The sequence below is a fragment of the Zalophus californianus genome, chromosome 4, assembly GCF_009762305.2.
Source record: "Zalophus californianus isolate mZalCal1 chromosome 4, mZalCal1.pri.v2, whole genome shotgun sequence".
Classification (NCBI taxonomy): domain Eukaryota; kingdom Metazoa; phylum Chordata; class Mammalia; order Carnivora; family Otariidae; genus Zalophus; species Zalophus californianus.
Window position 1 is genome coordinate 39,481,570 of NC_045598.1, and position 16,189 is coordinate 39,497,758.

Genomic DNA, 16,189 nt, shown 5'->3' on the forward strand with positions numbered 1-16,189 from the left:
TTATTTCAGCCCCCAACCAACACCTTAGGCAGGTAGGTAGGGGATTAGACTCTTGGTGATATGCTAAGATTAACTATGAACATTTTGAAAACCAAGTAAATAAGTTGCAACCCGTCTTGGTGAACCAATGGCTGATGTAGTTGTTATATATCTTACAGAGAAAGGAAAATCAATCCTTATCAAATACTGGGCTTGATCCTAAACCAAGCCTTTTCTGAGAAACTAATGTATTTCCAAGTCATTTTCCAGCTCAAATAAATAATCACCTTTAACTGAGATCATACAGTTTGTGTTTAACATATTGATGATAGAACAAAGCATAAGTAAGACAAACATTATCTGTAACTTATAATCATGTTCAGCAGACTCCCACAAATTGAATCAAGCAAAATCCCTAATATGATAAATAACAGAGAAATATTTCTAGAGTAAGAAAATACTGTGTTCCATTATACCACTTAAAATGTTGGAAAACAGGTCAGCTATGGACAGGGCTGGAGGCCAACCCCAGTGACTCTTCAGTCAAACCCACTTTATAGCATATCCTTGATAGGTTTATTCAAGGATTTGACAATTCAAGAATAATGTGTTATCTTCCCACCTTCTTGTCAAGGACTCATTCTTCATCCCTTTTACACAAACTCTTCTATAAAAAGGGACTACAGAAAGCGGGGGGAAATCGGAAACAAACAGGGTTTTAGAGGGGAGGGGGGAGGGGGATTGGTTAGACCAGTGATGGGTATTAAGGAGGGCATGTACTGCATGGAGCACTGGGTGTTATACGAAAACAATGGATCGTGGATCACCACATCAAAAACTAATGATGACTATCATAACATAAAAAAAAAAAAAAAAAGGACAACAGAACTGAGTCCTTTGCTCACTGCTGGCTCAGCTTTGCAAACAAACAACCTAAATCTCAAGATCCTACTAGAGCCCCACTTCCATGAAATTTTTTCCACAGCATAGGGTAATGGGAATAGGGGTACATTTTTTAGGCCCTACTTCTTAAAGTTGCATAACAAGGGGACAATTATTACCTCTGAGAAATTATGAATAAAACAGAGATAAAAATGCCTGAACCCACAAGAGCCAAGTACCAGAATCTTCTGGAATTAAATGTTACAATTAATTAATGTTGGCTTTTTTCCTTTCATAAGCTTTTCCCTACCTACAATGATCAACTGTACTTAACAGCATTTACCCTCTAAACTAATATTTGTCAACTAACCAGAGACTTATCATACTTTTCATATTTTGTCCTTAGATTAGTTAGCTATAATTTAATTACTTAATTGCTCACAATATTAAGCCTTGTCTTCCCAACTAAATTTTGAGCTCATTTAGGATAGACACACTACCTTACTCACTGATAAATCTCCCATAGTTCCTAGAATACAGGCAAATGTTTAATAATCAGATGATGCAAATAATTTTCAAAAACTATCCAATTTGACATAAAACATTTATTTTTGATCTTGAGATGTTCAAAATCCAACTGTAATAGAAGTCTGGGTTCTCCAGGGAAACAGAATCAATAGGGTTTGTGTGTATGTGTATTTGTATGTGAGACAGAGAGGGAGAGAGAGAGATTTATTTTAATGAATTGGTTCACAGGATTGTGGAGGTTGGCAAATCCAAAAATCGACAGGGTAGCTCATCAGGCTGGAAACCCAGTAAAGAGATAATGTTACAACTTGAGTTCAAAGTAAGACTACAGGCAGAATTCCTTCTTCTTTAGGGGAGTCAGTCTTTTTTCATTCTTAAAACCTTCAACTGATTGGATAAAGTCTACCCATATTATGTAGTATAATCTGCTTTACTCAAAGTCTGTAGATTTAAATGTTAATCTCATTTAAAAGGTACCTTCACAGCAACATCTAGACTATATTTAATCAAATATTTGGACACTGTGGCCCAACCACAGTTGACACACAAAATTAGCATACCAACCCTTATGATCAGCAATATCTCCTCTAACAATCACAATACCTCTATCAATAGGCCAGGATAACAGAGGAGCAAGCCAACATTTTCATTTTTGGAATTATTTCCCCTCCACTACACCCTTAATAGAGACTTATGATCTGGTGAATATTGAAAGAAATCTTAGAGTTCATTCCACATAAAAGGAAAATTGTGTGAAACCCAAATGAGAAGTGACTTAGTTCAGGCTTTCACTCTATTAAATCAGGGAGGAGTCAATTCTGGCTCTTTGATTTCTAACCCAGTCTCACTTCAGCTGCCACTCACAAAGGCCCAGGTTTCTTTTTATGCCCTGACCTTATTTAAATGCTGGCATTCATCCTAGAAAATACTAAACTAATATAATCAATTATTATAAAAAAATTTCAGATCTCTCTTTCTTAAATAATCCTTATTTGTCCAAACATAGCTCTTCTTGAGTACAGAATTAGCTCCATCTCTCACTCAATGTAGAAAAATCTTCCCAGAACCCATCACACTGCAAAATTTAACAAAAACTCTCAAAAAGCAGCTTGATTTTGTCAAGTGATAATTTTAACAAACTAATCAGAAGAAAAGAAAAGCCACATCACTTTCCATTCTTCTTGCACTGCTTTTAGTCAAGACTTCATTTCTCACCTAACTGTTTTATCTGTTACTTGGTTCTGGGCCACTAACCTACTAACCCATCATCCATATTGCTTCCAGAGTGATCTTTCTAAAATGCAAACCTAACCATATTACTCTCCTCTTTGATTTCAGGTTCAGTGACACTCAGCAAAACACTCAATGCTGTCATTATCTTTATTTCTACCACAATGCACCAAATACCCCCCATACTCCATTTACCAAAAGTTTACTTTATTCCAAAAATGTTTCTCAATCTTTTCCACTTGTTCCACATCTTTAAAATTATTTGAATTTTAAGTGAATTAATTTCAACATAGTGGATATTATACTGCTTAAAAAAGATATTTTGACTTCTGATCAAGATAGTTCAATATCTTCATATTTTATATACTCTCTCTGCTCCAAATATATAGCAATTACAGATACAACCACAAAAATATATCTCAATTTAAAAAAATAAGTATATCTGTATGGAGCAGAAATGAAAGAACTCAAAATGAATGCAGGTAGAAGCCATGAGCCTACTGAACTCCAGATTAAGAAGTAGGGCAAGATGACCAAGAGTTTTGTTCTATTAAATTAATTAAAGAAGGAGGCCTGTTAGACTGAAGTGGTTCTAATACCTTAGTAACCTATGTAAGCAAACCAAAATCTAAGCCTGTAATATGTCAAGTTTAAGAAATCTAAATTTATGGACAACCAAACACAAATAGCCAACTAGGTTTTCCAAAAAAAGGCAACCACTTACTATAGCCAATCAAATAATTTCCTTGCTTGGCTTCCACATCTTCTCCCTAAGAATCCTCCTATCTCCTGTCCATAGAGTGCTTCTAACTACTTCTGGTTTGGCACTGCCCAATTTGAATCAACTTTTGCTCAAATAAACCCTTATGATTTTTAATATAACTCAGTTCATCTTTTAACAATTCTTTTGTGGTAAAAGGCATTAAAATTGCTCCATTGTGGGTGATTGAAGCTAGTCTTCCAATTTAAGTCAGACTCTAGAAAGGAGTTCAGTGACATGTCAAAGAAAGCTAAAGAAAATTGTTGCTACCTACTGCTGCAGATCTCTATAAAAGACAAAAACAGTACCAGAAAGAGCTTTATTCTATCTTAGTGATCAGATCTGTGATACTCCAGTATTATTGCCAGATAGAAGTCTCAAAGTGCCATTATAATTTTTGGTTTGAACTGAAAATCCTGTGAAACCACATAGAGACAATCAAAAAGAAGGAGTGAGCATAGCAGGAGAGAAAAGGAATTAAACAAAACAATTTCCCAATAAAGGAAAGACTATAAACCAATTAAAAAAAAAACTAATATTGAGTAAGGCAGCTCACAAGTGAAAAATCAGAACATAAATTTTAGAGGGGGCGGAGCAAGATGGCGGAGGAGTAGGAGACCTAGATTTCGTCTGGTCTCAGGAATTCAGCTGAATAGGGATCAAACCATTCTGAACACCTACGAACTCAACAGGAGATCGAACAGGAGAGTAGCAACAACTCTCTGAACAGAGAAGCGACCACTTACTGGAAGGTAGGGCGTGCGGAGAAGTGAATCCGAGGCGATATTCGGGAGGATAGACGGCGGGGGAGGGGCCTCCGTCGGCCGCTTCTGGCAAGTGATAGAGCCGCGGAGCACAAAATCGGACCTTTTAGAAGTCGGCTCTGCGGAGGGACGTCGCTGCAGTGGCTAAGCGGGGGGTGGAACCCTCACGGGACAGTGTGGTCTCAGGACCCTTGGGGTCACAGAGAGACCGGGGGTGCCTGAGTGCGCCAGAGCTCCCAGGTATCAGAGCAGGGAAGCCGGCTGCAGATACGGAGCAGAGTCGCGGGCTCTCAGCTCGGGGTTGCCATAAACTGTGACCTGCGGCCCAGTTGGGGCACGGCTCCCCCAGCAGGGACCCAACAAGCGGCAGATCCGGGGGGACTCCCCTTCCTTCCCGGGGAGGAGCGGCGCGGGAGCGCACCGCAGACATCTGCTGGGTTTGGAGACTCCGCGCGGGGTCGGGTGCCAGAGATAGAAATGCTTGGTCACAGGCCGGGTGAGCACGGAGTGCGGCCCGAGACCGGGGAGACGGGAGTGACTGCTTTTCTCTGGGGGCGCACTGAGGAGCGGGGCCCCGAGTTCTCAGCTCCTCCGAGTGGAGATTGGGAGGCCACCATTTCTGCCCTGGTCCTCCAAAGTTGTACCGAGAGCTTGCAGGGAACAAAAGCTCCTGAGAGCAACCCGGAGCAGCTTCCTTAGCCCGGACCGACAAGGGCGGGGCAATTCCGCCTCCGGCAAAGACATTTGGAAACCACAGCAACAGGCCCCTCCCCCAGAAGATCAGCACAAACAGCCAGCAAGCCAAGACCAAGTTGATCGATCAAGGAGAATAGGAGAACTCCAGCGCTAGGGGAATACTGCACATAGATTCATGGCTTTTTTTTTTTTTTTTTTTTACCATGATTCATTATTTCATCAAAGTTAATTTTTGTTGACTGTTTTTTTTTTATTTTTCTTTTTCCCTTTTTCAACCAACATCTTATAAATCCCTTTTTTTAAAAAAAAAACAAAACATTTTTTATTTTTCATTTTTAGAGTCATATTTTATCTCTTCATAGTAGTTACCCTTATTTTTGGCATATATATATAAGTTGTTCTCTCTTTAAAATTTTGAGGTACAGTTTCTTCTAACAGATCAAAATATACCCTAAATCACTAGTGTATGGCTTTGTTCTAGTCTCCTGCCTGATCACATTCTCTCCCTTTTCCTTTTTTTTTTTTTCTTAAATCTTCTTTCTTTTTTCAAACAATTTATCTTACCAAGTCCTTTTATAAAATCTTTTATAATTTTCATCTTTACAGTCATCTTCCATCCCTTCATTGTATCAGCCCTTATTTTGTACATATATGTCTTTCTTCCTTTAAAATTTTAGGAGGTACTTTTTTCTAACACACCAAAATACGCCCCAAATCTAGTGTGTGGCACTGATCTATGCACTAGCCTGATCATATTTGATCATATTCTGCCTTTTTTGTATTGTTTTGTTTTTGTTTTTCTCTTTTTTTTTTCTTCTCTTTTTTTTTCCTTTTTCTCTTTCTTTTTTCTTTCTTTCCCTTTCTTTTCCCCTGGTATCAGGTCTTTTCTGATTTGTATACAGTATATTTGCTGGGGACGTTGTAAACCTGTTAGCATTTTGTTCTCTCATTCATCTATTCTCCTCTGGACAAAATGACAAGACGAAAGAAATCACCTCAGCAAAAAGAACAAGAGGTAGTACCGTCAGCCAGGGACCTACTCAATACGGACATTAGTACGATGTCGGACCTAGAGTTCAGAATCATGACTTTAAAGATACTACCTGGGCTTGAAAAAAGCGTGGAAGTTATTAGAGAAACCCTTTCTGGAGAAATAAAAGAACTAAAATCTAACCAAATCGAAATCAAAAAGGCTATTGATGAGGTGCAATCAAAAATGGGGGCACTAATTGCTAGGATAAATGAGGCAGAAGAGAGAATCAGCGATATAGAAGACCAAATGATGGAAAATAAAGAGGCTGAGAAAAAGAAAGAGAAACAACTACAGGATCACGAGGGCAGAATTCGAGAGATAAGTGATACGATAAGACGAAACAACATTAGAATAATTGGGATCCCAGAAGAAGGAGAGAGAGAGAGGGGCAGAAGGTATATTGGAGCAAATTATAGCAGAGAACTTCCCTAATGTGAGGAAGGAAACAGGCATCAAACTCCAGGAGGCACAGAGAACCCCTCTCAAAATCAATAATAATAGGTCAACACCCCGACATCTAATAGTAAAACTTACGAGTCTCAGAGACAAAGAGAAAATACTGAAAGCAGCTCAGGAGAAGAGATATGTAACCTACAATGGTAGAAACATTAGATTGGCAACAGACCTATCCACAGAGACCTGGCAGGCCAGAAAGGACTGGCAAGATATCTTCAGAGCACTAAACGAGAAAAATATGCAGCCAAGAATACTATATCCAGCTAGGCTATCATTGAAAATAGAAGGAGAGATAAAAAGCTTCCAGAACAAACAAAAACTAAAGGAATTTGCAAACACGAAACCAGCCCTCCAAGAAATATTGAGAGGGGTCCTCTAAGCAAAGAGAGAACCTAAAAGCAGCAAAGAGCAGAAACGAACACAGACAACAGACAGTTAACAGTCACCTTACAGGTAATACAATGGCACTAAATTCATACCTTTCAATAGTTACCCTGAATGTAAATGGGCTAAATGCCCCAATCAAAAGACACAGGCTATCAGATTGGATTAAAAAACAAGACCCATCCATATGCTGTCTGCAAGAGACTCATTTTAGACCCAAAGACACCCCCAGATTGAAAGTGAGGGGGTGGAAAACCATTTACCATGCTAATGGACACCAAAAGAAAGCTGGGGTGCCAATCCTTCTATCAGACAAACTAGATTTTAAAACAAAGACTGTAATAAGAGATGAGGAAGGACACTATATCCTACTTAAAGGGTCTATCCAACAAGAAGATCTAACAATTGTAAATATCTATGCCCCGAACATGGGAGCAGCCAATTATATAAGGCAATTAATAACAAAAGCAAAGAAACACATTGACAACAATACAATAATAGTGGGGGACTTTAACACCCCCCTGACTGAAATGGACAGATCATCTAAGCAAAAGATCAACAAGGAAATAAAGACTTTAAATGACACACTGGACCAAATGGACTTCACAGACATATTTAGAACATTCCATCCCAAAGCAAAGGAATACACATTCTTCTCTAGTGCTCATGGAACATTCTCCAGAATTGATCACATCCTAGGTCACAAATCAGGTCTCAATCGGTACCAAAAGATTGGGATCATTCCCTGCATATTTTCAGACCACAATGCTTTGAAACTAGAACTCAACCACAAGATGAAAGTCGGAAAGAACTCAAATACATGGAGGCTAAAGAGCATCCTACTAAAGAATGAATGGGTCAACCAAGAAATTAAAGAAGAATTAAAAAAATTCATGGAAACCAATGAAAATGAAAACACAACTGTTCAAAATCTTTGGGATACAGCAAAGGCAGTCCTGAGAGGAAAGTATATAGCAATACAAGCCTTTCTCAAGAAACAAGAAAGGTCTCAAATACACAACCTAACCCTACACCTAAAGGAGCTGGAGAAAGAACAGCAAATAAAGCCTAAACCCAGCAGGAGAAGAGAAATCATAAAGATCAGAGCAGAAATCAATGAAATAGAAACCAAAAGAACAGTAGAACAGATCAACGAAACTAGGAGCTGGTTCTTTGAAAGAATTAACAAGATTGATAAACCCCTGGCCAGACTGATCAAAAAGAAAAGAGAAATGACCCAAATCAACAAAATCATGAATGAAAGAGGAGAGATCACAACCAACACCAAAGAAATACAATTATAAGAACATATTATGAGCAACTCTATGCCAGCAAATTAGATAACCTGGAAGAAATGGGTGCATTCCTAGAGATGTATCAACTACCAAAATTGAACCAGGAAGAAATAGAAAACCTGAACAGACCTATAACCACTAAGGAAATTGAAACAGTCATCAAAAATCTACCAAGAAACAAAAGCCCAGGGCCAGATGGCTTCCCAGGGGAATTCTATCAGACATTTCAAGAAGAATTAATACCTATTCTCCTGAAACTGTTCCAAAAAATAGAAATGGAAGGGAAACTTCCAAACTCATTTTATGAGGCCAGCATTACCTTGATCCCAAAACCAGACAAAGACCCCATCAAAAAAGAGAATTACAGACCAATATCCTTGATGAACATGGATGCAAAAATTCTCAACAAAATACTAGCCAATAGGATCCAACAGTACATTAAAAGGATTATTCACCAGGACCAAGTGGGATTTATTCCTGGGCTGCAAGGCTGGTTCAACATCCGCAAATCAATCAACGTGATACAATACATTAACAAAAGAAAGAGCAAGAATCATATGATCCTCTCAATAGATGCAGAAAAAGCATTTGACAAAGTACAACATCCTTTCTTGATCAAAACTCTTCAGAGTATAGGGATAGAGGGTACATACCTCAATATCATAAAAGCCATCTATGAAAAACCTACAGCGAATATCATTCTCAATGGGGAAAGGCTGAGAGCTTTTCCCCTAAGGTCAGGAACGCGGCAGGGATGTCCACTCTCACCACTGCTATTCAACATAGTATTAGAAGTCCTAGCCACAGCAATCAGACAACAAAAAGAAATCAAAGGCATCCAAATCGGCAAAGAGGAAGTCAAACTCTCACTCTTTGCAGATGATATGATACTGTATATGGAAAACCCAAAAGACTCCACCCCAAAACTGCTAGAACTCATACAGGAATTCAGTAAAGTACCAGGCTATAAAATCAATGCACAGAAATCAGTGGCATTCCTATACACCAACAACAAGACAGAAGAGAGACAAATCAAGGAGTCGATCCCATTTACAATTGCACCCAAAACCATTAGATACCTAGGAATAAATCTAACCAAAGAGGCAAAGGATCTGTACTCAGAAAACTATAAAATACTCATGAAAGAAATTGAAGAAGACACAAAGAAATGGAAAAACGTTCCATGCTCATGGATTGGGAGAATCAACATTGTGAAGATGTCAATGCTACCTAGAGCAATCTACACATTCAATGCAATCCCCATCAAAATACCATCCACTTTTTTCAAAGAAATGGAACAAATAATCCTAAAATTTGTATGGAACCAGAAGAGACCCCGAATAGCCAGAGGAATCTTGAAAAAGAAAAGCAAAGCTGGCGGCATCACAATTCCGGACTTCCAGCTCTATTACAAAGCTGTCATCATCAAGACAGTATGGTACTGGCACAAAAACAGACACATAGATCAATGGAACAGAATAGAGAGCCCAGAAATGGACCCTCAACTCTATGGTCAACTTATCTTTGACAAAGCAGGAAAGAATGTCCAATGGCAAAAAGACAGTCTCTTCAACAAATGGGGTTGGGAAAATTGGACAGCCACATGCAGAAGAATGAAACTGGACCATTTCCTTACACCACACACAAAAATAGACTCCAAATGGTTGAAAGACCTAAACGTGAGACAGGAGTCCATCAAAATCCTAAAGGAGAACACAGGTAGCAACCTTTTCGACCTTAGCCGCAGCAACTTCTTCCTAGAAACATCGCCAAAGGCACGGGAAGCCAGGGCAAAAATGAACTATTGGGATTTCATCAAGATAAAAAGCTTTTGCACAGCAAAAGAAACAGTCCACAAAACCAAAAGACAACCGACAGAATGGGAGAAAATATTTGCAAATGACATATCAGATAAAGGGCTAGTATCCAAAATCTATAAAGAACTTATCAAACTCAACACCCAAAGAACAAATAATCCAATCAAGAAATGGGCAGAAGACATGAACAGACATTTCTCCAAAGAAGACATCCAAATGGCCAACAGGCACATGAAAAAGTGCTCAACATCGCTCGGCATCAGGGAAATCCAAATCAAAACCTCAATGAGATACCACCTCACACCCGTCAGAATGGCTAAAATTAACAAGTCAGGGAACGACAGATGTTGGCGGGGATATGGAGAAAGGGGAACCCTCGTACACTGTTGGTGGGAATGCAAGCTGGTGCAACCCCTCTGGAAAACAGTATGGAGGTTCCTCAAACAGTTGAAATTAGAGCTACCATTCGATCCAGCAATTGCACTACTGGGTATTTACCCCAAAGATACAAATGTACGGACCCGAAGGGGTACGTGCACCCCAATGTTTATAGCAGCAATGTCCACCATAGCCAAACTGTGGAAAGAGCCAAGATGCCCATCGACAGATAAATGGCTAAAGAAGATGTGGTATATATACACAATGGAATATTATGCAGCCATCAAAAGGAATGAGATCTTGCCATTTGCAACGACGTGGATGGAACTGGAGGGAGTTATGCTGAGTGAAATAAGTCAATCAGAGAAAGACATGTATCACATGACCTCACTGATATGAGGAATTCTTAATCTCAGGAAAGAAACTGAGTGTCACTGGAGTGGTTGGGGGTGGGAGGGATGGGGTGGCTGGGTGATAGACATTGGGGAGGGTATGTGCTACGGTGAGCGCTGTGAATTGTGCAAGACTGTTGAATCACAGTTCTGTACTTCTGAAACAAATAACGCAACATATTTCAAGAAAAAAGAAAAAGAAGAAGATAACAGGAGAGGAAGAAAAAGGGAGTATGTCAGAGGGGGAGACGAACCATGAGAGATGATGGACTCTGAAAAACAAACTGAGGGTTCTAGAGGGGAGGGGGGGTGGGGGGATGGGTTAGCCTGGTGATGCGTATTGAGGAGGGCACGTTCTGCATGGAGCACTGGGTGTTATGAACAAACAATGAATCATGGAACACTGCACCAAAAACTAATGATGTAATATATGGTGATTAACATAACAATAAAAAAATAAAATTTAAAAAAAAAAAAAAACATAAATTTTACTCCAGTCAATTATACAACAGTGTAATAAGACTTTGAAACACAAGGATTACTTTTTTTTAAGAAAGGATTACTTTTATATCACTTTTATTGACCATGATACTTGAGATTATGGCCAATGCAGTAAAATAAGAAAAATAAAGCACAAGAATTAAAAAGGAAGAGGGAAAGCTAGTCTTATATGCAAATATATAGCATATTTATTTACATAGAAAATCCACAAGAATCTATAATTATTAGAACTAGTAAAGCTGCATGGCAAGTTTACTAGATTAAAAACTGAACAAAATTTGTTAGCATTTCATACACTAGTAATAACTAGTTAAAAATATAACAGAAAAGTATTCATCCAGAACAGCAATATGAACTATAAAATACTTAAAAAGTATACCTAACAGGGGCACCTGGGTGGCACATTCAGTTGAGCATCCATCTCTTCGTTTTGGCTCACATCAGGATCTCAGGGTCGTGAGACCAAACCCTGCTTCAGGCTCTGCACTCAGTGTGGAGTCAGCTTGGGATTCTCTCTCCCTCTCCCTCTGCCACTCTCGCTCACTATCTCTCTCTCTCTCTCTCTCTCTCTCAAAATAAATAAATAAATCCTTAAATATATATATATATATTTATATATACCTAACAAAAGATTCCCAAACCTCTAGGATAAAATTATTAAATATAGACAAATAACAGGATAATATTAGCCAAAACATTTTTTAAAGAATAAGGTAGGATTCAACATAATAGCTATATGAGTTGCTTTAGGAATATAGAATTCATACACTAGAGCATTATTGCACAGAAACAGTCAAATAACTAAAATAGAATAAAATAGATGGGAAATGGACAGGCATATATGAAACTTCATGTGTAACAGAGATGATATTACAAAAACTTGGGGGCAGTGATGAACTATTCACTGAATGGTGCTGGAAAAATTTACTATCTATATTGGGAAAAATTAGATCCTTACCTCATACTATATGTAAAACTCAATTCCATAAGAATTAAGGCACAAAATATATAAAGAAAACTTTAAATATTTTGGAAATTAATATAAGAGAATATCTTGATGATCTTGGTACAGGAAAGGATTTATGTCATAAGACATGAAAAGCATAAACCCTAAAAAAAAATCTAAATAAATCTGGTTATATTAGCATTCTGAATTTTTGCTCAAAAAAGGAAACCATAAACAAAGGTAACTGCCATAAACAAAGATAGCTTATAATACAGAAAAATTAATATTGAGACTATCCAAAGAATTTCTTGAATCAGTAAAATAAGTCTAACAATTCAATTTTTTAAATACAATGTGTAAATGAGAAGGAAATTCACATAAGAAATCTGAAATACCAATAAATATATGAAAGCTCATAAGGAAACATGGAAATGCAATGGAAAACCACATGATATACCATTTAATATGCATCAGATTGGCAAAAATGTAAAACTCTGACAACACTAAGTATAAAAATGCAAAGAAATGAGGACTCTCAAAAACAACTGATAGTATATTACAATGACCTAAGTGAGTGCTTTAGCAGTAAACAGATGTTGCTATCTTTTGACTCAGCAATTGCATCTCTAAACATATACTATGGGAAAGTTTGGCACATACAGACTTATTTATAAGAAAAAGAAATTATCCACTAATGGGAGATTATATAAATTAGAGCATAGTCACATAATTGAATACTATACAATAGTTAATTAAATAGACTAAAACCACATGTTTTAACATGAACAAAACATATATACTTAATTTGAAGAACGAATGCAAGCTGGAGAATGATATATATAAAATGATATAAATTGTTTATAACTACAAATGTGTAAGACTAGTTTAAAGAAGACAATACATTAAAGATAAAAATTCAGGGGAACTATTACTTCAGGGGAAGGAAGAAAGAGATGTAGAATTACTAATGATAAATGGGGAATCCCTCAAAAATAATGTGAAGTGTATATGGCAAAATTTTAAGTTCCAATAAGACTTATGAAAGGATTAAAAATAAAATAGATTTATAAACATTACTATAAAAAGATAGCCACAATACATTAAGTATAAAACATATCAAGTATATTTTTAAGACTTGGCAAGAAAAATAAATCAAAGTAAGATTAATTTTAAATATGATATTTTGAAATAAATCATCCACCCTATTCTTCCATCTTGCTTCATAGGTGAAAATCCATGCTGTAGAATTTCTTCTGGCTCCATATCTCTGCAATGTTATTCTATCTGCCTAGAATTCCTCAGCTATTTGAGCTTGCTGTAAATTTTATACTTCTCCATAAATATTCAGCTGAAATGTCAGCTCTTTTAGACAGCCTTTCTCAATCTTAACAACTACCCCCAAGCCAATTAGTTTCATGCTGCAGCTCTTAGAAGTCTGTCCCCACCTCTATCATGTATTTCAATCCTCCATTTACATGTCTGTAAGCCCTCATAAGAATCATGTCTGATTCTTCTCCATAACATCAGAACCTAGGACATGCTGGCATTATAGGCACTCTACCAATGCTTAATACATGATAAATGAACTAGAACTACAGAAGGAACGTGGCTATCCCGGTCAATCAGTCATAGCCTATAGGCATAAAATTCAGATGTCTGCAATCCCATCATCACAAACTGTCATTACAAGGGCATACACAAGAGAAATCCATTTATCCTTTCCTCACCTCTTGTTTCATTCTTTGTTGTCACCAGCCTATTCAGGTCATGACTGCTGCCTCCTGCTCCCCTAAGTACTTCTAAACCAGAGATTTAAAAGGCCACAAAAATGTACCAGAAGTCTTCTCATAACAATCCTATCACTTCTCCCAGGTCACCCTATACCCTGGAGGTAGTAGCACAGCCTTACAATCTGAAATTTAAGCCTGATGATCTACTCTTGTTTCTGTAAGTGTCACAGACTATTTGGATTGGGTGGCGCCTCTGGGTTCAAAGACTTCACAGCTAACATGGCTGTGATTTCCTATGTGTGGAAGAGACCAGTTCTTCTGCTCCACCAAAACCACATGGAGACTGACAGTCAGGGTGCCACTAAAGCCTCATCTTGGAGGAGCCAGCACTGTTTGCAGCTGTGGTTGCGCTTCTTTGTTTCACACATCATTTGGTCCAATATACTTCACATAATAGTAGGATTAGGAATAGAGCTCATTGTTATATAGCACTTACTATGGGATATATATATATTAAATAAACACACACACACATTCAATCTTTACAATAGAACAAACGTTGGATCTATTATCACTGACCTTTCATTAATGAGAAAAGTGAAACAGAATTTTTTTTAATTTACCCTGAGTCACACAGCTTGGAATTAAGTGGCAGGGCTATTTGTACTCTTCCCAAAATGCTATATATTAAGTCAAAAGGACAGTCATTACTTTCACCTGGTTGTGTACATATCTAAGCTGTCATTTCTCCCCTTCAAAGATGGGGGGAGGGGAGGAGCAAATAATATATTAGAACTAGAATAATAGAAATGTTACACACACTTTTTACAAATGAACTAAGGCCCTAAAGGAAAAGTGGCCTAGCCAAGGTCACATCATGGTGGGAAGCCATGCATCATTAGGTCATTAGAATGTTCTTTAGTACCCTACTTTGAAGATCCCTTTACAGCTTTTAGTAGGAGACAGTCTCAGACTCCTGTCTTAAAATCCATCATAGTTTCAGTAAATGTCATTTCTGGGTAGTTGGACAAGCTGCCTCTTTTGATGCCAATCTTGGGGTTCAGGTATATTTATTACAAGCTATGTGTCATAGCCACCTCATTAAGCTGTCTTCTTTGTAAAACTGGCAAATGTTTTGTATGTGATGCTAGGATAACTAGGGTTGACAAGCTGAAATAAATCACTCTAGGGACTTAACCCTAGGAATCAAAATTTTATATGGAAAAAAATCAATTTTTAAAAGCAAAAGGTTGTCAAACCATATGGAACATTATAGCCAAAGAATGAAACTTAATGTATGCAACTTTTTAACAAAATAAATCAAAGAAATAAATAAATGGAGAGATATTATGTATTCATGGATAAGAAGACAATACTGTTAAGGTAACAGTTCCTCCCAAATTAATCTATAGATTCAATGCAATCCTAGTAAAAATCCTAGCAAGTTACATTGTGCATATCAATAAATTTTTTCTAAAGTGTATATAGAGAGGCAGAAGTCACAGAATAGCCAATATAATTTTGAAGGAAAAGAACATTGTTGGAAGATTGAAATTACTTGACTTCAAAACTTACTATAAAGCTATGGTAATCAAGACATTGTGGTATTGACAAGAGTAGACAAACAGATCAATGGAACAGATTAGAGTCTGGAAATAAACCTACATAAATACAGGCAACTAATCTCTGGCAAAGGAGCAAAGGAAAAACTTTTCAGCAGTCTTTTCAACAAATGGCTTTTGGAACAACTGGACACCCACCTGCAAAAAAATTAATCTAGGCACAGACATTATACTCTTCACCAGAATGAACTCAAAATGGGTCATAGACATAAATATAAAACACAAAACTACAAAACTCCTAGAAGATACAATAGGAGAAAATCTCAGTGACACTAGGGATGGCGATGACTTTTAACATACAATACCAAAAGCACAATCCATGAAAGAAAGAATTATTAAGCTGGAACTCATTAAAATAAAAACTTCCGGAAAAAAAAAAACAACAAACTTCTGCTCTGCAAAAGACAATGTGAAGAGAATGAAGAGACAAGCAACAGACTGGGAAAAAATGTTTGCAAAAGACATATCTGATAAAGGACTGTTACCTAAAATATACAAACAACTCTTGAAATTCAACAATAATAAAATGAACGACCTCATTAAAAATTAGGCCAAAGACCTGAACAACCACCTCACCAAATAAGACATACAGGTGCCAAATAAACATATGAAAAAGATACTAAAAATCACATGTTATTAGGGAATTATAACTTAAAACAACAAGATACCACTACACACCTACTAGAATAACCAAAATCCAGAACACTACACCACCAAACACTGATGAGAACACGGAGCAACAGGAACTCCCATTCACTGCTGGTGGATATGCAAAATAATACAACCACTTTGAAAG

General features: G+C 37.4%; 1 protein-coding gene across 1 annotated transcript in view; it reads right to left on the minus strand.

The window, feature by feature from the left end:
- The window catches only part of LOC113933182 (BEN domain-containing protein 5), a 1,542,215-nt gene that overhangs the window by 1,309,903 nt on the left and 216,123 nt on the right, over positions 1-16,189 (minus strand). The window lies entirely within an intron of this gene.